This window comes from Myotis myotis, unplaced genomic scaffold, assembly GCF_014108235.1.
Source record: "Myotis myotis isolate mMyoMyo1 unplaced genomic scaffold, mMyoMyo1.p scaffold_m19_p_6, whole genome shotgun sequence".
NCBI lineage: Eukaryota > Metazoa > Chordata > Mammalia > Chiroptera > Vespertilionidae > Myotis > Myotis myotis.
Genome location: NW_023416368.1, coordinates 66,671,133 through 66,686,802, shown reverse-complemented (window position 1 = coordinate 66,686,802; position 15,670 = coordinate 66,671,133). Strand labels below are relative to the sequence as shown.

The window sequence follows — 15,670 nt, the reverse complement described above, 5'->3', positions numbered from 1 at the left end:
GCAAGAGTAAATGGGCTTGAAACCTGGAGACCAGGACAAGAAAACCATCCCCGCAAATATCAACTTCGCTGCAGAAATGTTGGAATGTTTAACTACGGTGAACTCCAGTTTTTCTGCACCAGAGCGTAGTGGAGAAGATTTTTTTTTTTTTTCAAGTAGGCCAAATTTTTCTTGAGTCCCCTCCTTCCTTTTTTCTTTCTCTTCTATTTGTCCCGTCCCCTCGTTTTCGTCTCCGCAGAGTAACTGTTGAGATGGCCATTGGGTAGCGGCAGGGTCCAGGAGTCAATTCCCCTGCCCTGTTCTGGTTGTAGTGGGTGGGACTCAGTCCAGAGTTGGTTTTCCACCAGCAGATGTCTATGCCGTTTTCCTACACGTTCCCGAGCTAGAGCGGAGGTCAAAAGCGGACAGCAGCTGGGGAGCCGCCCCCAGCGACCTCCACCTGCGCCCAGAGGGAGCGCCGCCCGCCCGCAGCGCAGCCGAAGGACCCTGAGTGACCTCACCATGGTACGTTAGGGCCGCTACTTTCTTTTTCAGTTTTCCGGGGCAGGGAAGGGGAGGGGTTCTGAAAAGAAGTCCAGTGCTGTAGGGAGAGGGACTGCCAGGGGTCTCTGGGGGTCATCGCAGAGAGAGAGACACGAGATACAGGGAGAGATCGCTACTGGAACGCTTGAATGGGAACGGGGGTGGCGAGGCACGCGTCCCGCCCCGCCTGTTGAGCAGGTAGACAGGAGTGAGCCCGGGTGTGCGCGCTGCGGCCGCGTGTGCGGTGGGGGCACCCGCGCACGGACCGGCAGGTGCCACCGAGGGTCCCCGCCCCCGCCCACCGCCTCCCGCCCCGATGCCCACTCTCCTCCTGCGTTCGCGGTGCGGATTTGCAAGGCGCGCCCTGCAGCTGCTGGAGATCCGGAAACGCAGCCCCGAGCTCTGGGAGGCCACCGAGTAAGTGGTCACCGCACCCCCGAGAGGGTCGGGCTCCCCAGAGGGCCGGTCGCTTTCCCCGTGCCCCCCGCCTGGGTTCGATCTCCTCCCTCCACCCCCACCCCGGGAATCCTACTTGGTGCTCCCACCTGCGCAGTCCCGGGGGCCCGGGGCCGGTTCCCACGCTGGGAAGGAGCGAGGGAACAAAGGAGACGGCGCCCAGGAGCCCGGCCGAGGGCCCCGGGGACCTCCGGCGCCCGAAGGACCGGGACGGACCGGGGTGGGCGCCGGGCCGGCCGCGCCGGAGGCCGCGCCAGTGCCGCGGGGCCGTGAGAACGCGCGGGGCGCGCCGGGGCCGCCGCTCTCCCACGCCCGGGCGCCCCAGCAGCGCAGCCGCCCGCCCCGCGCGGCGCCACGGCCTCAGGCGCTCGGGAGGGCGAGCTGGAGCCGCCGAGGGACACGGGACCTCGGAGCCTGGGCGTCACTGCAACTTCGTCCCGCTTGCTACGGCGTGGGCGAGCCACTCGCCCTCCTCCAGAGCTAACAGCCACGATCTAAGGATTGCGTACAGAAAGCAGCAGGAAACTTACAGTGGGGCTGCTCCAGGGGCTCAACCGAAGAGTAAGTGTGTGTGTGAGTGCGTGTGTGAGTGCGTGTGTGAGTGTGTGTGTGTGAGCGTGTGTGTGTGTGAGCGTGTGTGTGTGTGAGTGTGTGTGTGAGTGTGTGTGTGTGTGTGTGAGCGTGTGTGTGTGTGAGTGAGTGTGTGTGTGAGTGCGTGTGTGAGTGTGTGTGTGTGAGTGTGTGTGTGAGTGTGTGTGTGTGTGAGCGTGTGTGTGTGTGAGCGTGTGTGTGTGTGAGTGAGTGTGTGTGTGAGTGTGTGTGTGTGTGTGTGAGCGTGTGTGTGTGTGAGTGAGTGTGTGTGTGAGTGAGTGTGTGTGTGAGTGTGTGTGTGTGTGTGAGCGTGTGTGTGTGTGAGCGTGTGTGTGTGTGAGCGTGTGAGCGTGTGAGTGTGTGTGAGTGAGTGTGTGTGAGTGTGTGTGTGTGTGAGCGTGTGTGTGTGTGAGCGTGTGTGTGTGTGAGTGAGTGTGTGTGTGAGTGCGTGTGTGAGTGTGTGTGTGTGAGTGTGTGTGTGAGTGTGTGTGAGCGTGTGTGTGTGTGAGCGTGTGAGCGTGTGTGTGTGTGTGTGTGTGTGTGTGTGTGAGTGAGTGTGTGTGTGTGTTAATTACTGCATGGCAGTCTAATTTCTGTGGTCCTTATGATTGCCGCATCTGGGGAAACAGTGCATGTCAGGGGGTCAGTGCCTGGAGCCTGTAATCCATGGGCTGAGCAGCCTCACCGTGACATTGGTGTAAGGGGCTAGGAAGCAATGGGGTTATGTGGTTTCCGGATATGCATTTAAATGTGTCATTTTCTTGCTCACTTGTTTTCACATTTGATCCTTCATTTTGCACTTGATAAGCAGTGTACCTCTTCTGAAGTAAACCAGGAAGCTGTACATTTCATTCATATACATATATATATATATATATATATATATATATATATGAAACTATATATGTATATATTAAAATAGAGCTTCGTTTATAACATATCTGTAGTGATTTTTCAGGGTTAGTTCTCTGATAGTGATTTCATTAAATGTCTACCTACTTATTAGGACTAGTCTTGGTAGGAAGATCGTTAACCCTCTGGTTACATATATAAAATTTTGAAGCACTTAATGATAGATATAGATTTAATATCTTAGTTCATAAGATAAAATTAGTCTGTTGCTTTTCCTAATATGGTTATATTTTTTCCTTCAGCCTTGGTATTGCAGGTACTATATATTACGAAGAGTGGTCAAAACCATTAACAACGTAAAAACAATATGAATGTCTAAAATTCCAAAGCAAACCTTATTTGTCAAAAAGCTATATAAACTTGACTACTTCTCAGTGGAGGTTGCCTGTGTGGTCTGTGTTCTGTTCAGTTCCCAGACAGCTAGTTCTGTGGATGTGCTTCAAGGAGTCCTGACGGACGTCCCTGAAATTGTATTCACACATCTGAATTGCTGCATTTTTAGGGAAGTAGTCTGGAGCCCCCAGATAGCCAAAGAGATCTGTGACTCCATAGAAAAATAAGAACCACAAAGTTAAATATATAAAGTACACTTTTTCTTGTCAAAACAATAAGCTTCCTACAGAAAGCCTTCTGGCAGAAGAGCAGGAAAAATCCTAGAATAAGTAGTGTTACAATAATGAGACATGTCATTGAAAACAGACCCACTTGTATGATTTTAAATATGTCAGATAGGAAACTTAGGTAGGTGCAATTTATTTAGTAGAAACTTATGATGAATAAATGGGTATCTTCTGTTTCTTCTTGGACTGTAAGATCTCTTTCTAGTCTGGTGTGTGACAAAGAAATAAAATTATAGCTCTCTCTTTGAAACCCAACAAAAATGTAAAGTACTTATGCTTGCTGTGGTGGTTCATAGTGTATGAATGTAAAGAGCCCTTAAAGGCCCTGTGTCTAGATATCCAGGGAGAAAATAACTGGTCTAAGACAAGTGTCATTTACAGAATGCGGAAGGAAATGTAAAGACATTCCACTTATACCTGGCAACGCCAAAGGAAAAAGAAATGTGGGAAACTTCAAATGCTTAGTACTCATAGTTCTTATAACTGATTTATTAAATGATCTTGCTTTAAGGTCTTATTTTGAAACCTATTTTAGTTAATATTACCTTCCACTAAAAACTAAAGAAGCAATAACTAAAATTATACTATGACTATGCCAATAAAATATTATATTACTGAAGGTCAACAGTTTTGTCATAGACACTTTCAAGCAAAAAAATCTTTATTTAGCATTGCTTTTTTGATTTTGTCTGAAACCATACAAGAGAAATCAAATTCTATATTTACATTTATAGGCTGCATTCCCCAACAATTAATGTGAGTATAGAAAGGAGAATACTGACATTTTTACAAGTTATTTTAAAACAACAGCTATACCCACCAAGTTTCTATTTAAACTTTTTCAGAAATAGATAAAAATCAAATTAGCCTTAAGAATTTATTTCTCTAGGTAAAGAGAAATGGAGATTTAAAGCAATATTTGAAAATTCCAAGCCAAAAAGTATGTTATTGATGGGACAAAATATTGGAGGAAATTATTTACTCAGAATATTTTCTGTATGTCAGATTTTCCAGAAAGGTTCTACGCTTTTCTTTTATCTGCTAGGATATATAACTTTTATAGCACTGATTTTCTATCACTTAAATTATAAATATTTACCCAAGCAACTTTTTTAAACATTACTATTTATTACTTTTCTGCATAGTTGTAGAAACTGATATTTTTAATTCTAAATTATGAATACTGTCAATGCTTATTAGTCTCTAGACTATCTAGATTTATTCAGTAAGTATTGATTAGGTGCCTGTCCAATAGTTTTGTTTTGGATATCTTCATTTTGACCTGATGGAAGAAGAGGTTTTAGCAATTTTTAGGTCTTCAGATGAACAAATTTAGTTGCCCATAGAGTAGTTGACTTAGTTTGGCTTGGAGTAATTTTTTGGCTATCCTGAATCATATTTGCTTCTATTTCTCTCAATAGTTTGGAAGTATCTGACCTATGCCATATTTCTCTCTCTCTCTCTCCTGGTTTCAGTCCAATAGGTTTTATCTTCTTATGGATAGCGTTATTTGCAAGGAGTGAAGAGCTTTAGACTACATTATAGAACTCTAGGGCATGCCCCACCCTCCCCCCCCCAGCCCTTCGCATAAAAATGTGATTCTCACTGCTCATAATTACTAACTTCACCAACCTGGAATGCTTTCTGGTCATTAATAATCTTTAATTAAGATGAACCCTCCCTTTCAGAAAATCAAAGGCAACTCAAATTAATTAGCTCACATACCACCTATTTCTTCTCACCATTGTAGGAATTAGCAAGAGGCCAACAGAAGACAGTGGCTTGGGAAGTGAACACCCTGGGGAAAAGAAGTTGTGTAGATCAAGGAAAAGTCTTAATCCTTAAATTATTTCCAGGTCTGACCTAACCTACACATTCCCTTTCGCTATGCTACATTGCATTAAAAATACTTGTTTAGGTGTCTGTATCTTACTGAACTCCAGCCTCCCTCAGGATATTCATCATTGGACTCAGTGCCTGGCACAGAGTAAGTGTCTAGTAGGTGTAATTGTGTGATCCTTGTAATTATTGAGTTAAGTTTTTTATGCCTTGATCCTATAGGTTGTTCTGTTTAAGAATGCAATTTAAAGAATGATATTCATTTTGCAATGACCCTCCATGGAATATTATGGTTTTTCTCTCAGAGATGCCTTGCAGCCTATTCAGAACTGCTTGTGAACTGTATTTCTCTCATCATTCCCAATTACCCATTGTCTTTCTAAGTTTACAACCTTCATTAATGTTATCTGCCCTGTCCCCATTACCAATGCTTAATGACCTGAGATTCCACTTTCCTTAGGAATCTAAAACAATGGAGGTTTTTCTTTCTTAATTTAGTCAGCTGGAATTTTTCAGGACTTCATTGAACATCTACATGTTTGGCTTTCACAGGACCTTAACCTGCTGCCCTGCCCTTCAGGAATCCACTGGTATTCACCCACCTAGGCCTTCAGGTCACTCAGAATTACCCCAGCTGAAAAAGCTGAGAATCTCATATTCTCTTTCCGACCACAATCTCCGATCCTTCCAATAATTCCACTCACTCCCCGTTACCTGACACTATCCTCTTCCATTATTTTTCTTTGGCTACCCTTAATTTTTTCATATTTCTCATTTTACTTATCACAGTAGTCTTAGCAATGTCAACTCTGCTCCAACCCTCAAATCTCCTGCCCCTAGAACCTGATTCACTAACCTGATTCAGTTGAAGGGATGGTTAACAGTGCTAGGAATTTGTTTGTTTCTTAGATAATTCCATATCAAAATCTCTATAGTACATGTTCCAGATTTTTCAGGTTTTCCAGTTCACTCAAATTATCCTTATTCTTTTCTCCCTTAGCAGATATTTATTTCTGAATTCATAGAGAATATGAAGATTAATTTAGGCAAACTGTTTATCATGATTGATCTTCAGTGTAAGAGGCATGTCTCTATTTGTTCTGTTTGTAGCCTCAGGACTATTTTCTTATATTGAACTATACTATTTGTTTCTATTAATTTATATCCCAATGTTTACCTTTTAGAATACCTATACAAAATGCTTTTATATATGACACCTCTTCTACTCCCTATGGTAATATTCAGTTCCTTCAACTCATCCTGAATTGGCAAGGTTTGAGAGTCTCATTCTTTCTTTGCATTCATACTACACTATTTAATTATGCATCTTTTTTGCTTCTTCTTGTGTAAATATACTTCACAATTGTACACTTGGCCACTGGATTTAGGACTTTTAAAAATACTGCAATTAAATTTAACCTTTACCTTTAGTTAGCCCATTGTTTTGGAAGGTCAAGCTATTTTTGGATTCTGATTCTATGATATAGATTAGCAATTCTTCACAATGTAGAGGCCTTAACAGATTTGGTCAGTAGGTAATTAATAGCTTCTTCTGAGTAAATATGTAGAATGCTGAAATGAAAGGACTTTTGGCATGATCCTGGCCACCTTCCTCTTGCTTTTCAAGAGTCCATGAGTTAGGCCCTTTTATAAGGCTGTTCAACCAGTTATATAGTCAAGTAACTCTCTTTCCTCAGAGTTTACATTCCTTTGTGTGGCCCAGGAGTATACTCTCACACACTTGGTCGAATTCCTTGCTGAAATGCATTTCCACTTTCTGCAGAATAGATATCAAGTAACCTTATTAAAACCAAGAGGAAATAACACAAGCTTGTAGGTAACGACACTTCACATTTTGAGTGCTCACATCCATAGTTTTAAGAATCTCTTGGGAATCATGTCTGGAATTAATGTCAAGCTCTCTGGGCTGGAGTTGCTGGAATCTACCTTCTCTATTTTGAAAATTGAGACAGTGGCTCTTTGTTCTCTGTCAACCATTCTATTCACTGTAGTATCTGTAAAGATAATTTACCATACCTACAAATGCTTTCAGTACTTTGTAGTATAATTTCTCCAAATTAGTGAAATCAAACTCATTTAGAATATTCAATGTCCTGCTATATCTCGGGCTTTAAAATTTATAATTTTTATTTTTGTCTTACTTTTGTCAGCATGATTATTATTTTTTGATGAAACAGAACAAAAATAGAGTATTAGTATTTGAATTTATCACCCATCAGCGAACTCTTTCTATATCTAATAAAAATGCCATTATCACCACTTTATCTAGCAATATTAACAAGAATGAAAAGAATATTCTTTTGAATTTATAATTTTTGAAAGGTTAGCTTGTTTTATGTTTTATGAAACTCTTCTCAGAGAGGTCTGTCACCTTTTGTACTTCTCACAATGAAGTTTATAATGTATTATGCTTGTCACTGTCAGAGATACAAGTGAAGTTTATGGCACAGTCCCTGACTTGAGGGAATTTAAAGTCTGCATGTGGAGATAAGAGAACCCAGAAATAGTCTCAGAATTATACATTCAGCACTTAACAACCATTAATATTTGTGGTGCAATTTTAATAACTGCTAAACAACTTAAAAGAAGGGAGAGAATTCAGCAAGATGGAGATATTGAAGAATGCTTTCTTATAATGGAACACTTGTTGAGATTTTAAAACAGGACCGAGGTGTTGGACTTTTCAGGACTTGTAGGGTTTAAATACAGAGAATAGTGGAAGAGTGTTTTCTAGACAGAGGAAAGGAGCATCACAGAAAGCAGGTGAGTGGTGTGTGTGTGTGTGTGTGTGTGTGTGTGACCAAGGCATGGAAGAGGAAGGGGTAACACCAAATCTTTTTAAGCCACAGCTTTGAGGTATTCCTTTGTGGAAAATACTACTTCCCTTCCCCCTTTCTAGATTTCCTTTTCCCTTGCTAGATCTTTGAGAGGCCCACTCATCCTTTAAATCTCTACTTCTCAGAAACTTTTCCTGATCTTCCAGGTCTGAATTGAGTGCCTTCGATGTTTTCCGTCAATGCCCTGTACTTCCCTATCACATTATTAAGCTCTACTATAATTGCTTGCTGAATTGTCTATTTTCCCCATTAGCCTGATACTCTGCGGGAGCAGGTGTTATTTCTGTCCTGTTAGCAGGACACCTAATAGAAGTGCTCCATGAATCATAAGCATTCAGTAAAAATGTGTGAGATGATATGGGCCTGCTTGGAGCAATGAGGTTATGCTGGAGAATATTTATAAAATGATTGAAGGTATGGAGGGGTTAGATTACAAACAAGACCAGAATGGCAGGCTGACTCTGCTTTAGTAGGTCATGTGGAACCATTTTGTTAATTAGATCTTCATAAATCAGTTTCAAACTATCCGAAGTCAGACATGCATTTCTAGACTTAACGAGGAAATTTGGCTCCGTACCTTATATCAGGTGTTTCTATTCATGAAGTTGAGAAACCCTATAACTTAAATACTGCGTGTTTTTATTAGAGAAAATTTGTTATTTTACTAATCTGTTTTTTTTTTTTAATGTATGCACTGAAATTGTTAGCTGCTTATTATTCACAATTTTCAACCATTTTGCCTTTGGATTGCTGCAGTATTTTGAATTGTATCTCTTAGAGACCAGGGGATAACTCTTTTACCCAGAAGAGCACCACAACCTTGTTTGCCCAATAGCAGAAGTCACTTATCATGTTACCTTCTGCCGTCCATTAAAAGCATAGTTTCTTGGACATAGATTCTTAAAGTTAACAGAAAAAGGAAACCAAAAGACCCAATATGTGAGGCATAGACAAGAAAGGTGGCTACAAGTTGGGGGCATTGCACAACTATATGGTGCTCAACAGGAAGCGGAAGGTCAAAAGAAAGCAGAGACAGTCCTAAAAAAAACTGTTTCTTCTCACTTTTGTTCCCTATTTTCCTCATGGCTAATGAAGAAATGTTCCAAGGAGGTGGAGGTGTTTAGAACGTTTTTTCTCACCAGCATGTTGTGGCCTTCATTATCTATTTAAATCAAACCAGAGTAACATCGGTTTAGTTATTTTTATCTTACTATCAGGTCTGTTTTCATGCCTAGTGGAAACTGGTAGCTGCATGTTGTCACCGTCCGTTTTACACACAGTAAAACGGTGCCTGGCTCTGATTCTTAACATCAGCTGTCCTTGATAAATAATCATTGGTTAGTGTTAACCATCAAGTGGTTTTGCTTCATACCATGTGCTAAAGGCCATTTTAAGTGGTGTAGGAATCATGCACTATTCATACAGGTAATCCGATGGCCTAGCTCTGCCACCCAATGTCTGGGTCATTCTCTCACTGGAATATTATGTTATAGCCACATTGTCTCCACTGTAATTTTTACCTTGATCTTTTTTGGTTTCTGATGTTAGGCTTCTTATATACTTTTTTCTAATATAGTATTTTTCTTTTTACTTTTTTATTGGGGTGACATTGGTTAATAAAATTATATAGATTTCAAGTGTACAAGTCTATAGTACATCATCTGTATTTTTTTTTATTGCTTAAAGTATTACAAAGGGTATTACATATGTGTCCTTTTTTTCCCCCCGCCCTTGACAGTCCCCTAGCCTCCCCTATCCCCCAGTGTCTTATGTCCATTGGTTATGCTTATATGCATGCATACAAGTCCTTTGGTTGATCTCTTACCCCCCTCCCTCCTGTCCCCCAACCCTCCCCGGCCTTCCCGCTGCAGTTTGACAATCTGTTTGAGGCAGCTCTGCCTCTATTAGAAAACTGTGGTACATCTACACGATGGAATACTATGCTGCTGTAAAAAGGAAGGAACTCTTACCATTTGCAATGGCATGGATGGAACTGGAGAGCATTATGCTAAGTGAAATAAGCCAGTCAATGAAGGAAAAATACCACATGATCTCACTCATTCATGTATAATAGAGACCAGTATAAACTTTTGAACATCATCTGTATTGTATTGTGTGTTCACCACCAGGAATCAGGTCTCCTTCCATCACCATTGATGTCCCCTAGACTCTCTTCTACCTCCCCCACCAACCCTCTTTCCCTCTGGTAATTACCCAGCAGTTGTCTGTGTCTATGAGGTTTCCTTTCTTTTTATCTATTTCTCAGTGGAAACTTCCTGTTTGTGTATGCTACCCAACTCTGCCACTAGGTTGTAGAACATATTTATCATGGTTATTTTTAAGTTCCTATCTGATTTCAACATCTGGGCCATTTTTGGTTGGTTTCTATTCATTGTTTTCTCTTGACCATGGGTCACTTTTTTTCCCCTCTTCATGTGTCATATAGGTGGCACATGGGTGTATGTGTCTCATCACACATGTATATTAGACTGAAAGTATGGAAGAATGAGTCATGCTAAATTATGGAGCGCCTCAGGATTCTAATCTGTCATATATCACTTCAAAGTTTGGTAAACATTAACCAGTTTCTCTTGACCTCTGTCTATGGGAGATTTCGTCACTTTCTACCACTTGATCTGGGCTGAAAGTAACCATGACTCTCAGCTCTCCTAGGGCCTGTTATTTATTTATTTTGAAATCTAGGCCATTTAGGTTTCTTTGAGTCCTTGATTGAGTTTTTTTTTTTTTTTTTAATGACTTGGTTAATGTATAACTTATGTACAATAAACCTCACATATGTGAAATATGCAATTGAATAAGATCTGACAGATGTATATCTCTGTGAAACCACCACCACAATCATGATAAATAACATTTCCATCACCCCTAAAAGCTTTCTTGTGTTTCTTTCCAATCAGTTCCCCCTCCTCTTCTGTCCCTAGACCAGTGGTTCTCAACTTTCCTAATGCCGTGACCATTTAATACAGTTCTTGATGTTGTGGTGACCCCAACCATAAAATTATTTTCGTTGCTACTTCATAACTGTAATTTTGCTACTGTTATGAATCATGATGTAAATATCTGATATGCAGGATGTATTTTCATTGTTACAAATTGAACATAATTAAAGCATAGTGATTAATCACAAAACAATATGTAATTATATATGTGTTTTCCGATGGTCTTAGGCGACCCCTGTGAAAGTGTCGTTCAACCCCCAAAGGGGTCGCGACCCACATGTTGAGAACCGCTGCCCTAGACAATCATTGGTTTTCTTTCTGGACTTACAAATTTGTTTGCAGTAAACAGATTTTATTTTTTTATTTTGATTTTTTAAATCCTCACCCGAGGCTATTTTTCCATTGATTTTTAGAGAGAGTGCAAGGGAGAGGGAGAGACAGAGAGAAACACCAATGTGAGAGAGACACATCGCTTGATTGCCTCCCTCATGCCCCCGACCAGGGCCAGGAGCTTGCAACCGAGGTCTGTGCCCTTGACCTGAATCGAACCTGGGACCCTTCAGTTCGCAGGCCAATGCTCTATCCACTGGGCCAAACTGGTTAGGGATGCAGGAACCAGATTTTATATAAAAGTAATATTACTATATACAACCTTGATTGTGTGAACTCTCACTCAGCACAATTATCTACTCTGTGTTGCATGTATCTGCTGAGTAATAGTTTTTTACATGTATGGCTATACAACATCATGTTTATTCATTTACATGATGAAAGACATTTCAACAGTTTCTGGTTTTTAGCTATTACAAATAAAGTTGCCATGAACATTTACATACAAGTCTTTGTTGGAATATAGTGTTTACCTTTCTCTTGGGTAAATCCCTAGGAATGGAATAGCTAAGTGATATGATAGGATATGTTTATTATTTTAAGAAACCACCAAACTGTTTTCTAAAGTGATTGTATTTTTTTGCAGTCCCTCCAGCAGTGTCTGAGAATTTCAGTTTTTCCACATCATCACTAACTCTTGGCATTGTCAAACTTTTAAATGTTAGGTATCCTAGTGGATTTTTACCTCATGACTAGTAATATTGAACATCTAAAGAGTTATTTATTGGCTATTCATATATCTTCTTTAGTAAAGTATCTGTTCAGATCTTTTTCCCATTTTTAAAAAATGTATCTTTAGTGTTGAAAGTATTACAGATGTCCCCTTCACCCCCCGCATTGACTCCCTCCACCCCACTCCTGCCCCTCCCCTCCCCACTATTGTCCATGTCCATGGATTATGCATATATGCATACAAGTTCTTTGGTTAATCTCTTCCTATCCCCTCTCCCCTCTTCCCTCTGAGATTCCTCAGTCATGATCTCACTTACATGTGGAATCTAATGAACACAATAAACTGAAGAACAAAATAGATCCAGAGACATGGAAACATGGAATAGACTGAGGAATCTTTTGCCCAATTTTTAATTATTTGCTTGTTTTCTTATTTAGCTGTAAAACTTTTTATAACCTGGATTTAATTATTTTGTTGATACATGTGTGGCAAATGTTTTCTCCTACTGTGTGATTTGTCTCTTTGCTTACTCAATGGTATCTTTTGAAAAGTTTTCAAAACTCAAAGTTTTATAATTTTAAGTTCTGCGTTTAGGTCTGTGATCCATTTGGAATTAATTTTTGTGTATAATTTTTCCCCCATATGGATACTCAAGTTTTTCAACATTATTTAATGAAAAAGCTTTCTCTTCCCATTGAATTGCCTTGATACTTTTGTTGAATAATTGAATAAACAATTGTGGACCAGTTTTTGGAATATACATATACATATACATATATATATATATATATATATATATATATATATATATTTCAGAGAGGGAGAGAGAGGGAGAGAGAGCGAGCAAGCAAAATGTCAATGATGAGAGAGAATCATTGATTGGCTGCCTCCTGCATGCCCCACACTGGGAATCAAGCCCACAACCCAGGCATGTGCCCCGACTGAGAATTGAACAGTGACCTCCTAGTTCACAGGTCAACATGTTTTTGGACTCTTTGTTCCATTGATCTCTGTTACTCATTTCAAACCAATACCAAGCTTTTTGATTACTGTAACTTTATAAGTTTTAAATCAGGTGTGTGTTTTTTCAGTGTTTTCTTCCTTAGTATTGGTTTAGCTAGTCTATGGTTTTCATTAAATCTTAAAAAGCTGAATATTAAATAGTAAAATTCGAAGAAGCTGGCTGAGATTTTGACTGGGATTGCACTGAATGTTCATATCATTTAGGGAAATTTGATACCTTAACAATATTGAGGCTGGTGTATCTCTCTATTTGGCTTTTTAAAAATTATTTTACCAATGTTTGTAATTTGGTAGTCTTGCAAGTCTTTGGTTAGATTTATTTCTAATTATTTTATATTTGTTGACATTATTATAAAAGGATTTTAAAAAATATAATTTCTCAATTGTTAACTATCAGTACAGAAATTACAGTGGACTTTTAAAAAATTAGCTTTATATCCTGCAACCTTGCTAAAATTACTTCTTAGTTCTAGTTGTTATTTTGTAGATTCTCTGGGAAAGTTTCACATAAATAATTACATATACATAAAATGGCATTTATACTTATCTATTTCTAATCTTATTGCCTTCCCACCACCACCACCCCCATGTCTACAGCCAAACTTATCCCTAGGTCCCAGGGCAGAGGGCTCAGGGCCCCTGAGCTGCGGAGCTTGCTGGGACAGCCATCTATTGCCTTTTTCTTCTTATTTCAATGACTAGCAGCTAACTTTAGTACGATGTTGATTAGATGTGAGAGGAGGAATCCTTGCCTTGTGTTCCTCATCATAGTCAGAAAGTGTTCAGTCTTTCACTTTAAAGTATGACTTTAGCCCAGCTGACGTGCTCAGTGGTTGAGTATTTACCCATGAATCCCAGTTAGGGCACATGCCCGGGTTTTGTCTCCATCCCCAGTGTGGGACGTGCTGGTGGTAGCCAATCAATGATTCTCTCTCATCATTGATGTTTCTTTCTCTCTCTGAAATCAATGAAAACATATTAAAAAATAAAGTATGACTTGAACTGTATTCTCAATATATGTGCTCATATAGATTTTTTTTTTTTTTTTTACCAGTATAGCTATGATCATACAGTTTATCAAGCTAGTACTCATTAGGGTTAGAGTGGGAGTCTCTTATGATTTTATACAACCTAATCAGAAGTGGAAGTCTCTGCCTTTCACTTTTTTTTGAGCTAATTTTGCAAACTGTGTAGTAAGTATTCTTATTTAGAAAAAGCTACCAATAAACATACATACATCAAAAGATTTCTAATCCGAAAAATCTGTCTTTCAAACTTGCTATTCCTCTTAATGTAATTCGCCTTAAAGTAATCTTCACTCATTTACACTATATTTCCTCGATAATTTCTTACATTCTTCTCCTTTTACTCTATTATTAGTGAAATTTGTCTCATAAAAGTCATATATTTATCATCTAAAAGTCAAATGATATTTTTTCGGTCTTCTTGCTATAGACTGAATTGTGCCTCACCTCCATTTCATAAGTTGAATTCCTAATCCCCATTGTGATGGTATTTAGAGGCAGGGTCTTTGGGAGATAATTAGGTTTAGATGAGGTCATTAGCAGGGACCTTCATGATGGGATTAGTGTCCTTATTAGAAGATATACCAGAGAGCTTGTCTCTTTCTCTCCCTGGCCATGTGAGGATACAGCAAGGAGGTGGCCATCTGCACATCAGAGAGATAGACCTCATAGACCTCACCAGAACTGGACCATGCTGGACCCTGATCTTAGACTTCCAGCCTCCAGAACTATGGGAAAATGAATGTCTGCTGTTAAAGTCACCCAGTCTCTGGCATTTTGTTATGGCAGCCTAAGCTGACTAATACACCCATTACCCTCTTCAGACTCTCAACATACACTACTTTTTGAACGTGTTCTCTTCTGTTTACATTCTCATCATATTTATCTGATAGCTGCTTCTCCATGTTAGTCATAACATCTTCCTCCAGTTCTTAAATATGAATTTTTCCCAGAGTACTAAATTTGGCCATCTTCTCTCTCTACAGGTATCCCCTTGACATTGAACAGATTGAAATAAACTGAAATAAACTCTAGACTTTAATGGATTCCTTTATGTGGAGGACCACAAATTCATATCATTAATCTGTTAAACATTCCTTAATTAAAGATTCCAATTTTCAAATGCATCGCTACCTAGATGCCCCACTAACAGTTCAAGATCCTTGTATATAAAACAAAATTCCACATTCCTTCTCTCAAGCCTACGTCTGTTGCCTCTTTCTGTTAAAGGCACCATTATCCTTCTAGACAAACCTCAGAGTCATCTTGTTCCTCAGATCTAGTCTGTTGCCACATGGTGACAACGTTAATTTTATAGTATCTCCAGCACCCATCCCTTCCTGCCCCTCGCCACCACTTCCTTCATTCCTTGAATTCACTTACACCATTCTTTCTCTATGGCATGTCCTTTTGCTAATATTTTTATGCCCAAGCTGTAGAAATTTAAAAAAATAAGTTCAAATTCCATACATTACAAGGAAGTTTCCCTGATCAGCCTTTTGCTGCCCCAGCCTAAAAAATGATATTTATTATAAACATCATTAATTCTCTGTCTCTACCTGATCTCCACTTTTTATTATAGCCATTTAAGAATATATGTATACCTAATATAAATATATACATACTAGACTTTGAATAAAATAGAAAGGAATATCTTCATTGTCTTCAGAAGCTCAGCAAATATTGATTGAGTTATAAATGAATTTATTAATGACTCATTATAATTTTTTTCAGAAAGCAAAGACATTCTATGGGTTCCAAAGTACCTCATTTTACTTGTATTGTATAGGTGTGGGGGGTT

At 39.6% G+C, this 15,670-nt stretch overlaps 1 protein-coding gene and 1 pseudogene across 4 annotated transcripts in view; one reads left to right on the top strand and one right to left on the bottom strand.

Moving 5' to 3' along the window:
- Positions 1-8: 8 nt before the first annotated feature.
- The window catches only part of GUCY1A1 (guanylate cyclase 1 soluble subunit alpha 1), a 49,431-nt gene continuing 33,769 nt past the window's right edge, over positions 9-15,670 (top strand). The window contains exon 1 of one of the 4 annotated variants that reach the window (XM_036314548.1): positions 9-504. The gene's annotated coding sequence lies outside the window, so the exon portion shown is untranslated. Of the gene's footprint in view, positions 505-578; positions 940-1,232; positions 1,540-7,510; positions 7,725-15,670 lie in introns of those variants that run through there. The other 3 variants (XM_036314547.1, XM_036314549.1, XM_036314550.1) reach the window with 3 other exon arrangements.
- Positions 13,430-13,548, bottom strand: LOC118659472 (annotated as a pseudogene).